The sequence below is a fragment of the Pogona vitticeps genome, chromosome 3 (genome assembly GCF_051106095.1).
Source record: "Pogona vitticeps strain Pit_001003342236 chromosome 3, PviZW2.1, whole genome shotgun sequence".
NCBI classification, from domain to species: domain Eukaryota; kingdom Metazoa; phylum Chordata; class Lepidosauria; order Squamata; family Agamidae; genus Pogona; species Pogona vitticeps.
Window position 1 is genome coordinate 131394590 of NC_135785.1, and position 19994 is coordinate 131414583.

A 19994-nucleotide genomic window follows, 5' to 3' on the forward strand; every position below is an offset into this window, starting at 1 on the left:
CCGTGGCACGCCTCGCTATGGAGGAGGAAGTAAAAGGCAGAGGGAGGCGGTAGACTTATACGGCGAGTATATAACAACCTGTTAAGGTATATAATTTTTATATAGCCTGAACATAATATGTATGTGTGCAGAGCAAGAATAAGATGACATCATTTCTCCATCCCTGGCTGATGCAACCTACTGCAATATGAAAACTGCCACGCCTGTGTTCATGAAATCACCTCAGACGGGATTGGACCAGACTGATACCAGGATTGTATATAAGAAATGAACACTGTACAGTCTCCCCCTTCTCCTGTACATTGATGTCTGCTTGTCATGCTGCTGGTTTGAATACTGAGCTATTGAAGTGCTGTATGTATGTATATTTTGTTATATATTTTGTAAATACACTGCAAGAAAGAAGAATCTGTTGTGTTCGTTTATCTGCGCTTTATTCTGCTTAAGAAAAGATAAAGACACAGACGCACATTCCCTCAACACAACCTCTATATTTTGAGTGGATATGTTGGGGTTGTCTTATACGACCAGTCGTCTTATACAGTGGCAAAAATGGTATATATTTGTAGATACTCCCAGCTATAGTCAGGGTAACAAAATAAAAGAGACAGGCATTCATAAACAATTAGGTGAAAGAAAAAAGCTAGCAGGGTTTATGGAGGGTGGAGAAAATTCAGTTGTAGTAACCTGTAAAGTTTGTGCTATAGTTGTCTTTGTTCCTAAGTGTAACATGGTTTACACATGTAACAAGTGCAAACTAGTGGCACTGTTAAAAAGAAAAAGTGAAAGAACTAGAGCAGCGAGTAACCACACTCAAGGCTATAAGGGAATATTAAGCATATAGAACTCTTGAGCAGCAGCAGCTGTCACAGGGGAGCACTGGAGATGGAAGAAAAGAAAAGCAGTGGAGGAGAGTGCCGAGGAGAGTACAAACACTGTGGATGAACCACCATAGAAAAGAGTCATTGTTAGTAGTAAAAGAAGGAGATAAAAAAATCTTCATCAGTGGAACTGCAAAACCATTTTCAGATTCCTGAAGAGTCTACCAGACATGCAGAGGAGACCCCACAGGAGGACATTAGAGGGGCTGAAGCACAGCAAAATATGGTCACTGAACCTGCACCCTATAAAAGGAAGAAGAGAAGAGTAGATGCAGCAGGAGACTCCCTATTGTGTGGAATTGAGACTGAATTATGCCAGGAAGATCCATGGACTTGCCAGGTATGCTCTCTCCCTGGAGGTCAGATAAGGGATGTGACAGGAGAATTGCCATCACTCATAAAACCCACAGATATATATCCCTTTCTTCTTGTCCAGGTGGGAACAAATGACAAAGCCAACAGGATTTTTAAAGAAATCACATCAGACTTTGGAGCTCTGGGAAGGAAAGGATTTTGGGGCCCAGATAGTTTTTTCATCCATCCTACCAGTACCAGGAAGAGGATTGAATAGAAAAGGAAAGGAAAATACTCCAGGTGAATAACTGGCTACGAAAGTGCTGTCAACATAAGAGATTTGACAGCATTTGGATCCCATTGACAGCATCTGGATCAATCTGGTGGGCGAAAAAACAAAAGGTACATAGTAGTTGGAGTCTACCACTGGCCACCCAATCAAGAAGAGGAAGCAGATGAAACTTTTGAAAAACAAATTGCAAGGATTTCAAAGAGACACAATGTGGCATTTATGGCAGATTTCAAATTTCCTTTAAAAAGTGGAGAAAGTAACAAGAGGACTAGCTATCCATGATTTGATTCTAACCAATAGAGATGCCTTAGTGGAGGAAGTGGCAGTAAGGGAAACTCTGGGAGTTCAAAGGAAACAAAAGCAAAGTGTAGCCACACACACATCCTGGATTTTAAAAAAGCCAATTTTAATAATTTCAGAACAAGTACTGTATGAGTAAGGTCCCATGGCGGGAGATCCTAACAAGAAAAGGAGTCCAAGGCGGGTGGGAAGTTCTTTTTTAAAAAATAAATTCTAAATGCACAACTACAAACAATTCGAGCAAGAACAAAAGGTGGGAGGCAACAGAAAAGGCCAGTGTGGCTTTACAAAAAGCTCAGAGAGGACCTCAAAACAAAACAAAACATATATAGAAAGTGGAAAGAAGACCAAGTCACCAAGGAAGAGTACAGAAAAGTAGCAAGGGAATGCAGGGATGGCATTAGGAAAGCAAAACTTGAGAATTAGCTGAGATTAGTCAGGAACACTAAAAGCAATAAAAAGCATTCATGTCCAAAGCAGAAAAAAAAAAGAAATAATGGCACAACTACTCAATGGAGATGGAAACATGATAACAGATGAGAAACAAAAGGCAGAGGTGCTCAATTCCAATTTTAGCTCAGTCCTTTCCCATAGGACAGACTATGAACCTCCAGACAAGTGTGAAGTCCAAGTGGAGGTGACAGGATTGCAGCTGGAGATGGATAAACAAATAGTCAAGGAATACCTTACCACCTTGAATGATTTCAAATCTCCAGGGCTGGATGAACTGCATCATAAAGTACTGAAGGAATTGGCTGAAGAACTCTTGGAACCACTGTCCATCATTTTCTTGAAATCATGGGAAATGGACAAGGTGCCAGAGGATAGGAGGAGGGCTGATGTCTCTATCTCCAAAAATGGCAAAAAAAGAGGAACCTGGGAACTACAAGCCAGTCAGCCTGACATTAATCTCAGGCACAATTCTGGAACAGATTGTAAAGCGGTCATTGTGCAAGCACATAGAAAACAATGCAGTAATAACTAGAAGCCAACACAGATTTGTCAAAAACAAATCCTGCCAGACTAATCTGATCTCATTTTTTGATTGGGTAACTTCCCTGATAGAGGGAATGCTGTATAGCATATCTTGATTTCAGCAAAACTTTGGACAAAGTGCCCCATAACATCCTGATTAGCAAACTAACCAAATGTGGGCTGGATAGATCAAGTGTCAGATGGATACACAATTGACTATAGAATTGTACTCAGAGTGTGATGATTAATGGCTCCTTCTAGAACTGGGTAGAGTCAACAAGTGGGGTACCACAAAGCTCAGTCCTGGTCTGGTGCTCTTCAACATTTTATTAATGACTTGGCTGAGGGAGTGCAGGGAATGCTTGTCAGATTTCCAGTTGAAACAAAATTGGGTTGAATATCTGACACCCTGGAACACAACAACATTCAAAATGATCTTGATAGGCTGGAGCACTGGACTTAAAACAACAGAATGAAATTCAACAGGGCTAAGTGCAAAGTACACTTCAGAAATAGAAACCAAATGCATAGTTACAAGAGGGGAGATATTTGGCTCAGCAAAACTACAAGCCAGAAGGCTCTTGGAGTCGTCATAGATCACAACCTGAATATGAGCCAACAGTGTGATGTGTCTACAAGAAAGGCAAATCATATTTTAAGCCGCAGTAACAGAAGTATAGTTTCTAAACCCCACAAGGTTCTAACTCCCCTCTATTCAGCACTGGCCTCACAAATTCTGGACACCACACCTCAAGAAGGATGCAAACAAACTGGAACAAGTTCAGAGAAGGGCAGCACTGATGATTAGGGGGCTGGAAACTCAGTCCTATGAGGAAAGACTGAAAGAATTGGGCATGTTTAGTCTTGCAAAAAGAAGACAGGGGGTGATATGATAGCACTTTTCAAATACTTGAAAAGTTGTCATACCAAGGAGGGGCGGAATCTGTTTTCAATCATCCTAGAGTGATGACAAATACACATCATCATTGACATTGCAATTCTAGGGGATGCCAGAGTTGAAAATAAAGAATTGGAAAAACTAACGAAGTACAGAGATGTGTGTGAAGGAGAGAAGAGGAGTGTGCCATTCTCAGAAAAGAAAGAGACCATAGAGGAGAGTGAGTGTGTGGAGGGAGTGATTGAAATAGAGCAGGCGGAAAGATTGGAGGAGAGACCGGCAGAAGTATGTCTGGCCGACGAGGGGAGGAGTTAGACCTCATCATGTGGGAGGATATAAAAGAGGGCGAAAGCACGCGCATTTTTAGACTTTGGACAGATGGAGATCCAGACCAAAAGATTAGCCGAGGGGTACAGACAGAGCCCATGCTCGGAGCAGGCGTCGCAACCGGTATAACCGCGGATTTTCCAAACTTATCATTAGGAGGAGGTTTGTTCCCCGACCCTATAATACCCAGTGGGAGAGGAAGAGGGTACGATCCTCTAGAATAGACTGTAGTAGTCTACCCCAGGAATCACCCTGGAGGGAGGAGGGTGATCCGGCCTGGACCTACTTTCCAGCAGAAACCCCTAGAGGGAGACTAGGCCAGGCATCCGTGCTGTGGAACGGTGTGTGCAGTGCGGAGTGCCCCCCTCAGACAGATGACAGATCGCGAGCGGTTCGGACCGGCTCCCTTTTAGGCGAAATGGATAAGCCGCCTGATGTGTGCCCTAAGAAGTACAAGTTGTTGCCTGAGATTTGTTTGCAAGACCCCTTTGACTCCGTTGAGTTGGGTTCTGTTGCTAATAAAAATGTTAACGTTAGAATTCCCGAAGAGCCTCCGTGTCTTTTTCCCGCCTTTACCACCAGTGCATCCCCGGCTACGGAAGAACTTCATTACAACGTGGCAATCGAAACATCTTGTCTCTGGAAGAAACACACTTCAGCGGTACCCGTATTCATTTGGATTTTGGGAACAATATGAAGAAATTTCACACAGCACTATAAGCAGTTGCGGATCTCAGAAATCATGCCATCAGAGTTCCAAAAATATGGCAATATTAGGAACAGCATACATATTGTGCCAATATTTAACAGATACTTAGGTTTTTGGTCAAAATTTGTATCTGTTATATAATATCAGTTAATGTTTTTATAATTTTGACTGTGCCTGGTGTTTTTTAAATAAGAAAAATATATGAATAAGAATAAAAAAGAGCAGAGCTGGAAGGGATCCTATGATCATTGAGTCCAGCCCTTGTCAAGGGGAACTGAATTCCCTATCTCTGCCTCCGCAGCAAGATACCTAAATCACTGAGCTATCACATAGTTCCTTGCTCACATATCAGGCTTTACATGGAGATGAAGAACCTAGCTTTTCCAGGATTCATTCTTGCTCAAGAAAGCACTAAGGAAGAGTTGGAGCTAGCTGTTCCTTGCTATCCATATTGATGACACTATATAAAGTAACAGCTGAATAGGACTTTTCTAATTAGCAATTCAGGTAAAAGTTTTACAAATCAACACTGAATACAGACAGGGATAAATACAATTGATCCTGATTTTGATCTAGCAAAGTATCATTCCATTAATTTCAAAGTTGCTTATTATATTAGGATGGAAGCTATTTTTATATAAAAGACATGAATATAACGAGGAACTGACATGGTCAAGTTCCATAGAGAGTTACGAGCCAGTCCTAAGTGTAATAGATTAGTAAACCAGACAAACCTCTCTATAAGTAGCCTGTCTATTACTATGGGCCTCCCTAAGATTTGCAGTCACTGAAAAAAAACCAGAATAGGTTTTATATTATGTATTCAGTAAATGCATGGCAATGTATTGGCTCAGAATTTGCTTCAGTGTAGTGGAGTGCTGTGACAAATATGCAACCACATCAAGTGGCATCCTAAGCCATTTTTAAGGTCAAATAAAACATGTATAGAAAAAATATGATTTGACATCATGTCTGCCACATGCTAAATCTCATACACAATACCTTGCTCAATCCCATAATCAAATAAGGTTATTTAGATTGTTTTACACTTTCATCAAATTTTCTCCCGAAAGATAATTTTCCCAGAGCTAAGTAGCTTTTGTCAGGCAACATTAAAATAATTAGAGAAGGGCTGTTTTGGCTGAACCACCTGAAAATTTGATAATCAGAAGTACTTCTCAGGATGTTTGCAGAATGTCTGTCATATACATTTTTAGAAACAGTAAATATATTTTAGACAAAAGTCAAACCCACATATATTAGCAGGTGTTTCCCAAGTCAATTTATTATTTATTTTGCACGAAGACCATTTTGATCAATGTTTCCTGCACAACGCACAACATATTACGTTGCCTTTCATGAGTCATGCCATTTTCTTTCCACATCAATTCTCTGCACCACTGCCCTGTGACAATCCATGTGCCCACCAGAGCTCAAGTCAGATGTAGCCATCAAATCAATTATAACAGCTTGCTGCTGTCTTATACTGACAAGAGATGATAGATAACAAAACCTGCCTACTTTCAGTTCTCAGCAAAACAGCCCCTGACTGCTATTACTGGTATTTGTCATATATCAATACGAATTTCATCACTCAGAAATATGCTGTCAACTCTGTTCAGTCCATGTGAATTTAACTTAGCACCTGTTTTAACTAAAACTATTCAATAATATTAATGTATAGACTTCAATTCTTGAAATAAAAACAGAAGGCAAAACAAGTCAGAAACGTGTTCCAAACATGGTAGATACAAGAATACAACAATGAGGCTCTGATGTTGAATTGAATGAATATATGTAGCATTTATGATTCTGAATTGCTGACAACAAAACATATAAATGATCTTATTAACATCTACAGCAGTCTGGTAAGGCGGACCTTTTACTATAGCTGAGAAGAGGGAGAGTTCTTGCCCAACTTAAGATCTGTACTGGCTTATATTATAATATGACATTTTCTATTTGTATGGGATTGTTTTTACTGAAGACAGAAATTTCTGGTTTATAATATGCTTTTTAATATAAGAATCATATAAAACAGCTGATTAAGATAAGAAACTTTTGCTACTGACCAACAAACAGGCATGGAAAGGGAGTGTTCATTTATATTGCAACCTCATAAAAGGATAAATTCAATAATTTCACTCCCACTGTAAAAGTAATTGCACCCAATATTGAACTGAATACCTTCATTTCATGCGCTATTAATTGCTCTGTGAACAATTTACTTCAAACACACATCAACAAGCAATACAAAACTGAATAACACTGAAATTTAACTAGCAGTCTTGAAGAAATAGTTACACTGGAAAAACTAGTATATCAGGCAAAACCAAAAGAAAAAAATAAAGAAGACAAAAACATAGTGGCACCTTAAAAAATAGCTAATAAGCCACTTCTTCAGAAATAAGAATGGGACTACATGGCAAATATTTATACATTTACACATGCACCCCAATCAGAGATGACATTTGGGAACAAGTTGTTTACCTGACAATGACCTTTAAAACCCTTATAGATACTCAGTTCCCCTCCCAGGAAGCATTGTTCTGTAAACTATGACAATGATGGGTGGCTAAATTAATCCAGGTTATAGATAACAATATGGTAATGAGTATCTCTAATAGCCAGCAGGGACGTGGTGGCGCTGCGGGCTAAACCGCAGAAGCCTGTGCTGCAGGGTCAGAAGACCAAGCAGTCGTAAGATCGAATCCACGCGACAGAGTGAGCTCCCGTCGCTTGTCCCAGCTCCCGCCAACCTAGCGGTTTGAAAGCATGCAAATACAAGTAGATCAATAGGGACCACTTCGGTGGGAAGGTAACAGCGTTCCGTGTCTAAGTCGCACTGGCCATGTGACCACGGAAGATTGTCTTCGGACAAAACGCTGGCTCTATGGCTTGGAAATGGGGATGAGCACCGCCCCCTAGAGTCAAACACGACTGGACAAAAATTGTCAAGGGGAACCTTTACCTTTACCTATCTCTAATAGCCAATGGAGTTTGTGAAGCGGCACTGGTACATAGTAAGGAAATAGAATATTCTGAATGCCATATGTTAGGCAGCTGGGAATTTCAGTAGATACAAAACAATATCTTACAGTTTAAAATTACCTAAGAAACCTTGTCTTATATTGAGTGGAAAAACTAAAAACCTTGATAGAAATCTAGAGTAATTTTATTTTTCAGGATGCTATGTGGAAGACTAAACGCTAACCTTCAAATGTAGACTTCCAAAGTAGATGTAATTACTGAAATCAAAAACATTAACATTAGTTAATATGTTGTTTAAAATATTTAATGTTCCACTCTGGGATTTCATAATGGACACCATAATTATCCCCAATGACTTCACCCATTTGGACAAGGGCAAATCTGAATTTCAATATGCATGACTTTGTTAATTTACCTTCATGAGGAAAAAAGTAAACATGCTCAGAGAACAGCTGATTTGCTCATGAAGTTTCAGCTATGAGCCAGATAGTAAAAAAAAGTGCACCTCAATTCTTATACCTAACTAGGCAGAAGCAAGCTCCCGTTCAACTTGTTTTGGGCACACAAAGCATAATCCTGTGATAGGCATATCTCCTCAGCTGGCATTTAAAGTTTTAATACCCTGCTGTTTAAAACAATAGCAAATTTAAAGCTTAAATGTCTTTAAATTCTCTTTTATGTCTGATGGGAATTAACAGCAGGGTTCTTCTGCACTACACTGAATAAAATGCAGCTGAATAACATGCATTATTTCTTCATCTGAACAGAGAAAACTCTTTATCTCCAGTCTGTGCTAGACGGGGAATGGACAGAACCACTGAGGAAACTGAGAGGTCACACGGGGAACCTTTGGGGTCTGAACTAAGGAATTGGTCTATAGGGCCCCTACCTTGCACAAAAATGGAACCAGTAAACGATGATCTTCAGGAAAATAAAGGTAATAATCGGGATATTGATAGCGTGGTCGAAAATATGGGTCCATATTGTACGGTATTGGCGGCCTCCATAAGTCGATATCCTAAGCCCTCAAGCCGAAGTAGTCCCATGGGTCACCCTATGGCGGGCGATGAATACAGAGAATAACCTCCTGGCAGAGGTGGCTGAGCCGAACTTGACTCCATCTTGAGATGTTCAGATTTGTGTCTCTTTTGGCGAGGCTCGGTCACAGCTGAGCCCGACGGTGATAGAGGGCTGGCTCGAGTCTCAATCTCAACCAAGCTATTGGGTGACTTGGGACGATACCTGCCCAGGCCTTGAGGGAGGAACCTCATCAACTCCCAACAGCACAGGCAACAATACCGTATCATGTTGGTCATGAGTAAGTATGACTGACGATATATGCTCAACTGGCATCCGGGAGCCCTTGGAAGACGATCTCTTCTTTTTCTTCAGTATCGATGCTGAAGGTGTCTTTGATATTGACACCAAAGCGGTTGACATTGAGCCCGAGGAAGATGGTTTTGTCTGTTTCAATGATTCACCAGGAAACCATAGAGCCGAAGAACAGGTATCAGAAGGTTCCATAGATGAAGCGACTTTTCCCACAGAAAGGAATGCAGCCACTGGAGCCTCTGCTTTAAAGCAGGCTTGGTAAACCCCTGGCAAACGGAGCACAAAGCTGGCTGGTGCTCCTCACCAAGGCAAAATAAGCACTTTGAATGGCTGTCTGTCAGCAGAATCTCAATATAATGAGCAGTGCAGTGTTTGAAAGGCCCTGTTGTGGCCATAAACACGCAAGAAAATTACACAGTTCTATGCTTAGGGAGGTCCGAAGAATGATTAAAGGTTGAAGGGAAAGAGAAAACTCACAAAGCTCCAATCCGATTAGCTGCAGTAGCAGCGGCAGAAATGGAACTGAGGTACTCGGTGCCGGGGGCAGGGTTATAGCCAGTGTGTGGGAGGCCCTGGCACCATGTGCCTGAGCTCTATTAGATTCTGAAGCTGCTCTGCACAGGCGCGGATTAACCAATTAGTGTGCATTCACAGAGACCACGAAGGAGGAGCAGGGAATACTTATCATATTTGCAGGTTATACAAAAATGGGCAGAATAGCTACTATCCTAGAAGACAGGAAGAAATTTTGAAAATATCTTGATAGGCTGAAGCACTGGGTTGAAAACAACAGAATGAAATTTAACAGGGATAAATGCAAAGTTATACACCTAGGGAAAAACATCAAATGTACAGTTACAAGATGGGGAATACTTGGCTTAGTAATATGAAAGAATTGGGAATGTTTTGCCCTGAGAAAAGAAGACTGAGGGGACATGACAGAACTTTTCAAATACTTGAAATGGTAGTACATAGGAGGTGCAGGATCTGTTCTCAATCATTCCAGAGTGCAGGACATGTAATAATGGGCTCAAATGATATTCTGGTTGAATATCAGCAAAAACCTCTTAAGTGTTAGAGCAGTATGACAATGGAACCAATAACCTCAAGGTGGTGAATCACCAATGCTGGAGACATTAAAAAGAAAATTCAACAACCATCTGTCAGATATACTTTAATTTGGATTCTCACACTGAGCAAAGGGTTAGGCTCAGCAGCCTTATAGGCCCCAAATCCATGATTCTATGATTCCATGATTCCAATGATCGATCATTAAATTAACCAACACAGTGATAAGGTGATCTATTCCTAGACTCAATAATTTTTTAAAAAAATATAAACAAAAAAACCCTTCAAGGTGACTAGGGAGAAAGATCACAGGGAGAGTGTTTCCACTGTCCCAAAAATCATGCTCCAACTTACTTCATCAATAGAAAACCATCCAAAGTCATGTCTCCTGCTATTTTTTTTTTTTTGGACCAAAACAATCACACAGGTAAAATACCATTTAAATTTTTATGGTCAGAAAAAATTAGGAACCCCCAGCAGCTGGGGATGAAAATCTAGGTTGGAAGAAAATAAAGTACGGGCACATTTTCTTTTCACATGGGGTTACCTTTGAGAAATGTTCAGAGACGTCCCCTAATGTGAAATGCAACAGCCAGATCATTGTCTGGTGGTCTCTTCACAGATTATAAACTACTCTGGCTTCCATTGCTTCAGAGTCCAAATCAGCATGCTTATTTTTACATGTAAAATGCAAAATGACTTCAGATTAGCATAGAGCAGGGGTCCCCAACAGATCTTCCGCTCCCCACTCCCCCCACGCCCACCTCCACAGCCCCTTTGTGCATGCATGTGAGTGTGCACATACATACTGCGAGCACTACCCACACCTTCATACATGTGTGTGGGTGTGCATGCATGCTGCGCAAGTGCCTCTGCCCATTCACGCATGTGTACGAGTGCCCGTGTGCCCATGCAAGTGAGCACAGCCCTTTTGTGTATGGGCACGAGTGCCCATGCACCCATGTGAGCAATCACAAGCAGCCCCTTCGTGCATGCACACGAGCACAGGGAGGGGGTGCCTATCCCCCCCAAACAGTCCATGGTGTCAAAAAGGTTGGGGACCTATGCCATAGGGGACACATTATCAGTCTGCCTATAATTCGCAATGTATAGCAGGGGTCCTTTTCAACAGAATTTTCAATTGCTATTGAATTATAGGCATTCTATAAAAATGTATTGTCTTAGCAGGTATATGATATATACATACACACACAAACACACACAGTTTTAAAACTACCATGTTTCATTAAAAACAATCTCAAGGGAAGATATATACTGATAAAATATATTAGAACCTACACACTACAAAAAGAAGATGAGGAGAACATTTGTAACAGGGGACTCCCTACTACATGGAATTGAGACCAAAGTATGCCAGGAGGATCCATCAATTCACGAGGTATGCTGTCTCGGAGGACAGATAAGGGATGTGATGGAAGAACTGCCATCACTCATAAAACCTACATATACATATCCCTTTCTCCTTTGCCATGTGAGAACAAATGATACACCCAAGAGGAGCTACTGAGAAATCGCGTCTGACTTTGAAGCTCTGTGAAGGAAACTCAAGGGATTTGGGGCCCAGATAATTTTTCATTCATCCTCAGAAGAGGAAGCGAAAGAGAAAGGAAGTTCCTCTGGATGAATGACTGGCTCTGAAGGTGGTGTCAATAAGAGGAATTTGGTTTTTGGGACCACGGGCTAAGCTTCCTGGAAGGACTGCTAGCAAGAGACGGCTTGCATCTAACAAGGACTGGGAAGAATGTGTTTGCCCACAGCATGAAGAACTTCATCAGGAGGGCTTTAAACTGAATTGGAAGGGGGAGGGAGACATAAACACAGAGTTAAGGGTAGATGAAGCCTTACACACAATAAGAGGAGTGGACCAAACTGAACAAAAGGGCAACAATAATAACATTAACAATAACAGTCACAATAATAATCATAACAATAGTCATAAAAATGTACAAAGACAAACAGGCCACAAATCAATACCGTATCATGTTGGTCATGAGTAAGCATGACTGACGATATATGCTCAACTGGCATCCGGGAGCCCTTGGAAGACGATCTCTTCTTTTTCTTCAGTATCGATGCTGAAGGTGTCTTTGATATTGACACCAAAGCGGTTGACATTGAGCCCGAGGAAGATGGTTTTGTCTGTTTCAATGATTCACCAGGAAACCATAGAGCCGGGATCCGCCCCCCGGCCGGCTTCCCCTTCCATGGTCGGACTCCATCAATTCACGAGGTATGCTGTCTCGGAGGACAGATAAGGGATGTGATGGAAGAACTGCCATCACTCATAAAACCTACATATACATATCCCTTTCTCCTTCGCCATGTGAGAACAAATGATACACCCAAGAGGAGCTACTGAGAAATCGCGTCTGACTTTGAAGCTCTGGGAAGGAAACTCAAGGGATTTGGGATTTGTATACTGTATGAAGGCCAAGAGTATGGGAAACAAACAAGAAGAACTGAAATTTTTAATTCAGGAGGGTAAGTCCGACTTGACAGGAATAAATGAAACTTGGTGGGATGACTCCCATGACTAGAATACAGCAACTGAGTGATATAAACTGATGAAAAAGAACAGAGAGAATAAAAAGGGTGGTGGAGTGGCAGTATATGTCAAAAATATGCATTCCTGCACAGAAATACAGGAGGAGGAGAGTGGCTGTCCCATCGAGAGCATCTGGGTCAATCTAGTTGGGGCAAAAAACAAAAGGAACTCTGTAATTGGAGGCAGACCACAGCTGCGATACAAGGACATCTGCAAGCGGGATCTGAAGGCCTTACCTCAACAGATGGGAAACCCTGACATCTGAGCGTTCAGCCTGGAGGCAGGCGTTGCATCACGGCCTCTCCGAATTTGAAGAGACCCTTGTTCAGCAGGCCGAGGCAAAGAGGAAGTCACAAAAGCAGCAAAATCAGGGAGCTGGACAGGGGACAGATTGGATTTGTCTTCAGTGTGGAAGGGATTGCCACTCTCGAATCGGCCTCAGTCACACTAGACGCTATTCCAAGTCCTCCATACAGAGCACGTTACTATAGTTTTTCGAGACTGAAGGATGCCTAATGTAACTAATGTAACTGACCATCAAATCAAAGAGATGAAGCAGATGAAACTTTTGAAAAACAAAATGCAGAGTTTTCAAAAAGACATGATGTACTAGTGATGGGAGATTTCAGTTATCCAGATATCTGTTGGGAGGCAAATTCTGCGAAATATGGCCCTTCCAAGAAATTCCTGGCTTACGTGGCTAATAATTTTCTCCTACAAAAAGTGGAGAAAGAAACTAGAGGATTTGCTAATTTTTACTTGATTCTGACCAACAGAGATGACTTGGTGAAGGAAATGGCAGTGAGGGGAACTCTAGGTGAGAGTGACCATGTCTTTCTAGAATTCTTGATTTCAAAGGACATGAAACAGTGTAGCCCCACACGTCTGCTGGATTTTAGGTAAAGGTTCCCCTTGACATTTAGTCCAGTCGTGTCCGACCCTAGGGTGCAGTGCTCATCCCCATTTCCAAGCCATAGAGCCAGCGTTTGTCTGGAGATAGGTTCCGTGGTCATGTGGCCTGTGTGACTAGATATGGAACACCATTTTGAAATGATGATGATGATGATGATGATGATGATGATGATTTATTTTATTTATATCCCGCCTATCTAGTCAATAGACCACTCTAGGCGGCTCACAACAGGGGTACAACAATGACTAAAAACGAATTTACAAAGAAGAAAACTTTCAACCATAAAATTATAAACTAAGAAAAAGAAAAAAGGAAAATCAGGATTAGCTAAGGGGGGGGTGGGGGGGAAGGCCTGCCGAAACATCATTGTCTTTAATTGCTTTTTAAAAATACCCAGCGAGGGGGCCGCGCGAATGTCCGGGGGAAGGTTGTTCCAGAGGCGAGGAGCCACCGCCGAGAAGGCCCGATTTCTTGTCTTCTCCTTCCGGGCCTCCCTCGGCGTTAGGCTCCTCAACCTCACCTCCTGGCTCGCGCGAGTGACACGGGTAGAACTTGGTGGTAGAAGGCGTTCCGCCAAATATCGAGGCCCTAAACTGTTTAGGGCTTTGTACATGAGCATCAACACCTTGAAGTCGATGCGGAATCGGATGGGCAGCCAGTGCAATGCGGCCAGAGTGGGTGAGATATGCTGGAATTTTTTCACCCCACTAAGGAGTCTGGCCGCCGCGTTCTGCACCACCTGAAGTTTCCGCAGCAGCCTCAAAGGTAGCCCCACGTAGAGCGCATTACAGTAGTCTAATCTTGAGATTACGAGCGCGTGCACCAAAGTGGTGAGCGCCCCAACATCAAGATAGGGCCGCAGCTGGGCCACCCGCCTGAGATGGTAAAAGGCGGTTCGGACCACCGACGTCACCTGGAATTCCATAGTGAGCGCCGGGTGAAGATGGATTCCCAAGCTGCGGACCCCATCCTTAGCGGGAAGGGTCACCCCCCCAAAAGAGAGGGAGTTTCCCAAGTTCCCGACTGTGGGGGCACCCACCCTTAGTACCTCCGTCTTGTCCGGGTTCAGCCTCAGCCCGTTCTCCTGCATCCATTGCAGTACGGTCCCCAGGCAGCGCTGAAGGGACAGAACGGCTTCTCCTGCGGTAGGTGGAAAGGAGATGTAGAGCTGATTATCATCGGCATACTGATGACACCGGGCTCCACACCCCCTGATGACCCCACCCAGCGGCCTCATATAGATGTTAAACAGCATTGGGGAGATGATCGACCCCTGTGGGACCCCACAATTGAGATTCCACGGGGCCGAGACGCTCTCCCCAAGCTGCACTCTCTGGGGGTGGTCCTCCAAGAAGGAACGGAGCCAAGCCAATGCGAGGCCACCAATTCCCAACTCGGAGAGCCTCCCCAGGAGGATACCGTGGTCAATGGTATCAAAGGCCGCTGAGATGTCGAGGAGGACCAGCAGGGACACTTTGCCCGTCAGCCTCCCTCAGTAGGTCATCACACAGGGCGACCAATGCCGTTTCTGTGCCATGGCGCGGCCTGAAGCCCGACTGAAATGGATCCAGGGCATCTGTTTCATCCAGGTGCGCTTGAAGCTGATCGGCCACCACCCTCTCCACCACCTTACTTAGGAAAGAAACATTGGCGACGGGCCTGTAATTGCCAATCTCGTCCGCCGCCAAACTTGGTTTCTTCCTGATGGGCCTAATGAGTGTCTCCTTGAGGGCAGATGGAAATCTGCCCTCAAGGAAAGACCCATTAATTATTACGGTGGCCCATTCCGTTGTTGTAGGCCTGGCTGCTTTGATTAGCCAGGCCGGACAGGGGTCCAGGGAGCAGGTGGTGGCGCGACAGCGATCAAGCGCCCTGGCGACAGTGTCAGGCGTGACAGGCTGAAAGGAGTCAAAAATTGCCGGGCAAGACGGAGCGCTGGACATCTCAGCTCGACTAACTGTATTCAAAAAAGGAGACAGGTCCCGGCGGATGGCCTCCACTTTAGATTTAAAAAATGCTGCAAATTGGTCCGGTGTAAAACTAGGGGGAGGCCCATCACCCGGGCCAATTCCGGATAGGTCGCGCACTATACGGAATAATTCCGCCTGCTGGTTGGACGCTTCGCTTATCCGGTTAGCGAAGTATGCTCGACTGGCAGCCTTTACCTTAGCCAGGTAAAGGTTAGTGGCGACCTTAACAGCTATCCAATTATAATCCATTGGGTCCTTTCTCCATTTGCGCTTTAGCCGTCTCCTGACCCGCTTCAGCGCCCGGAGGTCCTGGTTAAACCAGGGTGCCGGGCGGGCTCTGCGTCGGAGAGGGCGTTTAGGTGCGATCATGTCTACAGCCCTGACCGCAGCGGCGAACCAGCTGTCAGCCAGAACCTCGACAGGAGCGCCCACCAGGTCAGCCATAGCACCTCTCATGGCATCCTGGAATCCAATCGGATCCAGTAGCCTTCGAGGGCGGACCATAACAATAGGTCCCTGCTCCCTGCGAGGGGGGAGGGCCATGTTGAGGTTACATTTTATTAGGTGATGATCCGACCATGACAGGGCGACCGACTCAAGGTCAGTCACCATCGGACCACTCCCACTCCCACTTGAGGAAAAAACCAGGTCGAGTGTGTGGCCGCCCACGTGGGTGGGGCCGGTGACATGTTGGGACATGTTCAAGAAGGCCATGGTCTCCAAGAACTCAAGAGCTGGTCCGGAAATCTCTGCCCCCGCATGGACGTTGAAGTCCCCCAAAACCAGCAGCTTCGGGGAACCCAACAGTGCCGCGGAGACAAAGTCCACCAGTTCCGGTAGGGAAATGGCTGGGTCGCGGGGAGCACGGTAGCCCAGCAAGATCCCAATACCATCCCTGGCCCCAATCGACACGTGGAGGGCCTCCAGACCCGGCTTTACCACCGAGGAGCGCCTAGTAACCTCCAAGATGGATTTATAGACAATGGCGACTCCCCGCCCCGACCTTCCAGTCTACCCTGATGTTGGACGGCATAACCGGGTGGACAGATGAGTGCTAGGGGAGGACCCCCCTCTCCGCCTATCCATGTTTCGGTTATGCAGGCCAGGTCTGCGTCCTCTTCCAGGATAAGGTCATGACTTGAAACTTCTGCTGGATTTTTAAAAACCCAATTCTAATAATCTCAGAACAAGGATAAATAAGGTCCCATGACATGAGAGCCCAACAAGAAAAGGAGTCCAAGAAGGGAGGAAGCTTCTAAAAAAAAATTCAAAGGCACAACTACAAACAATTCTAACAAGAAAAAAAGGGGGGAAGTGAGAAGAAAAGACCAGTATGTCTTCACAAAAAGCTCAGGGAGGACCTAAAAACCAAAAAAAGACATGTACAGGAAATGGAAAGAAGGCCAGGTCACCAAGGATGAGTATATACAAGTAGCAAGAAAATGCAGGGATGGCATTAGGAGGGCAAAAGCTGAGAAAGAGCTGAGCTTAGCTAGGGACACTAAAGGCAATAAAAAGCATTCTTCAGTTATGTGACTGGCAAAAGACAGCCAAAAGACATAGTGGCACAGCTCCACAATGGACATGGAAAAATGATAACAGATGACAAAGAACACAAAGGAGTTCAATTCTTATTTTAGTTCATTTTTTCCCCATAAGACAAACTATGAACTTTCAAACATATTGGAAGTGCAAGTGGGGGGACAGGATTGCAGCTAGAGACTGTTAAACAAACTGTCAAGGAATACCTTAGCACCTTGAACGAGTTCAAAACTCCAGGGCCGGATGAACTGCATCCAAGAGTACTGAAGGAACTGGCTGAAGAACTCGCAGAACTGCTATCCATTATTTTCTTAAAATCATGGGAAACGGGGGAGGTGCCAGAGGATTGGAGGAGGTCTAATGTTTTCCCTATCTTCATAAAGGGAAAAAAGAGGAACATGGGAACTACAGACCAATCAGTCTGACATCAATTGCAAGCAAAATTCTGGAACAGTTTGTAAAGCAGTCATTGTGCAAGCACCTACAAAACAAGGCAGTAATAACTAGAAGCCAACATGGCTTTGTCAAGAACAAATCCAGCCAAACTAATTTGATCTTGTGTTTTGATCAGGTCACCTCCCTGATAGACAGAGGGAATGCTGAAGACGTAGTATATCTTGACTTCAGCAAAGCTTTTGACAAAGTGCCCCATAATATCCTGATTAGCAAGCTAACTAGATGTGGCCTGTATAGATTAAGTGTCAGGTGGATACACAATTGGCTCCAGAATCGTACTCAGTCGTATCCATTAATCATGATGATTAATGGCTCCTTCTCTAACTGGGAGGAGGTCACAAGTGGGGTATCCCAAGGCTCAGTCCTGGGCCCAGAGCTCTTTAATATTTTTCATTAAAGACTTGGATGAAGGAGTATAGAGAATGCTTATCAAACTTGCAGATGATACAAAATTGGGTAGAATAGCTGATACCCTAGAAGACAGAAACAAAATTTAAAATGACCTTGATAGGATGGAGTACCGGCCAAAAGTAACAGAATGAAATTCAACAGGGATAAGTGCAAAGTGCTGCACCTTGGAAAAAGAAACCAATTACAAGATAGAGGGATACCTGGCTCAGCAAAACAACGAGCGAGAAGGATCTTGGAACTGTCATAGGCCACAAGCTAAATATGAGCCAATAGTGTGATGTGGCTACAAAAAAGGCAAATGCTATTTTAGGCTTCATTAGTCCAAGTTTCCAAATCCCGCAAGGTGCTAGTCCCCCTCTATTCAGCACTGGTTAGGCCTCGTCTTGAGTACTGTGTCCAGTTCTGGACACCACACTTCAAGAACGATGTTAACAAATTGGAACAAGTTCAGAGGAGAGCAACAAGGATGATCAGGGGGCTGGAAACCAAGCCTTATGAGGAAAGGCTGAAAAAATTGGGCATGTTTAGCCTTGAGAATAGAAAACTGAGGGGTGATATGATAGCATGTTTCAAATATTTGAAAGGCTGTTATACAGAAGTGGGAAAAGATCTGTTCTCGATCATCCCAGAGTGGAGAACATGCAACAATGGGCTCAAGTTAAAGGAAGCCATATTTCAGTTGAATATCAGGAGAAACTTCCTATTAGAGCAGTACAACAGTGGAACCAGTTACCTTGGGAGTTGTTGAGTGCTCCAATACTGGACACATTCAAGAAAAATTTGGATAATCATCTGTCAGATATGCTTTGATTGTATTCTTGCATTGAGCAGGAGGTTGGACTTAATGGCTTTGTAGGCTCCTTCCAACTTCACTTTTCTATGATTCTATGATTATGTTTGTTGATTGAATAAAGTGAAATGGAATCAGCTCACTAGAAACTAATTGGCTGCCTTTCGTTTTCAGTCAGTGCCTAGCAAATAGAAAGCAGCTCAAGGTAAATCAGGGCGTAAGCCTAGAGACTGATTAGTTAGGAATGTATTGCTAAAGGCAGTAAGAGCACAATCTGTCCTATGAGTTCTCTCATACAGCAGTTATCTCTGCCCTGAGAGATTCCACTGGAGATCCCTTAATGCACTATGCCCTTCATTTATTTTTGCTACTGGACATATGAGAGCATTTAAGAATGCTGCTTCTTGAACAATTGCCTGATGATGGTTCACACTAAATATATTTTCCCCTCAGCAGGAACAGGGAAAGAGTACCATCTACAGTACCACTCTGAAATTAGATATTTTACCTGATTCTTTGACATTATTTAGCCAATAGCTGAAATACTGTTCAAGAATATAATGATATTTAAATGCTCTTTATGTTAGCTATACTTTAGTGCTTAAGATGCCTAACAAAACATATTCAGATACAGGCTATATAATTGACTCTGAGCTTCAACAGAACTAACACTAATCACACATTAGACAGTATAATGAAAGTAAATATGAACACTACATAGTTCTCGAAACCTTAACATTGTGTATGACATAATAAACCTTACCAGTCACATACCATCCATTGTTGTAAATTTAATTGTGAATAACAAAAAGACAGCAACAATTATTTCATCAGACAGTAAGATGACAGCTAGGTGGAGATCTGAATAATTTATAAATTAAACAATAACATTTAGCTTATTATACATTAAGCCTGCCTTAAAAGACTACTAACCAGAAAAGTAGCCAGCACTCTCATTACGGTATGGAATTTATCTCACACTTTAAAGAGAAATTTGCTACCTTTATTCACTTATTTTCAATGAAGTGGGTCATGAGTTCTGGACCAAAGAGTGGATGATTGGCACCCCCTGGAGTTAGAAGTCAGAGAAGATCCTTTTGCTTTTATCAACAGATAAGCTCAAACCTCAGGGTCTGCAAATAACAGCCCATGTGGTTAGTGCTCTTTAAAAATATTCATGTGCAAAGTTATTTGTTCCTTATTTTGAATGACTAGAAAGCCCCTGACCAGTCTATCTGCACAACTTAGATAACCAATTCAGTAGAGAACACTAAATTAA

At 43.2% G+C, this 19994-nt stretch overlaps 1 protein-coding gene and 1 long non-coding RNA gene across 6 annotated transcripts in view; both read right to left on the reverse strand.

Annotated features, from left to right (window-relative positions):
* LOC110078403 (protein diaphanous homolog 3) overlaps window positions 1-19994 on the reverse strand; it is a 355467-nt gene that overhangs the window by 39191 nt on the left and 296282 nt on the right. The window lies entirely within an intron of this gene.
* Window positions 1957-10932, reverse strand: LOC144588261 (uncharacterized). Its single transcript, XR_013543722.1, has 2 exons — window positions 5051-10932; window positions 1957-4398 (listed from the first exon to the last, which is right to left on the reverse strand). It is a non-coding gene; the product is annotated as an uncharacterized LOC144588261 (long non-coding RNA).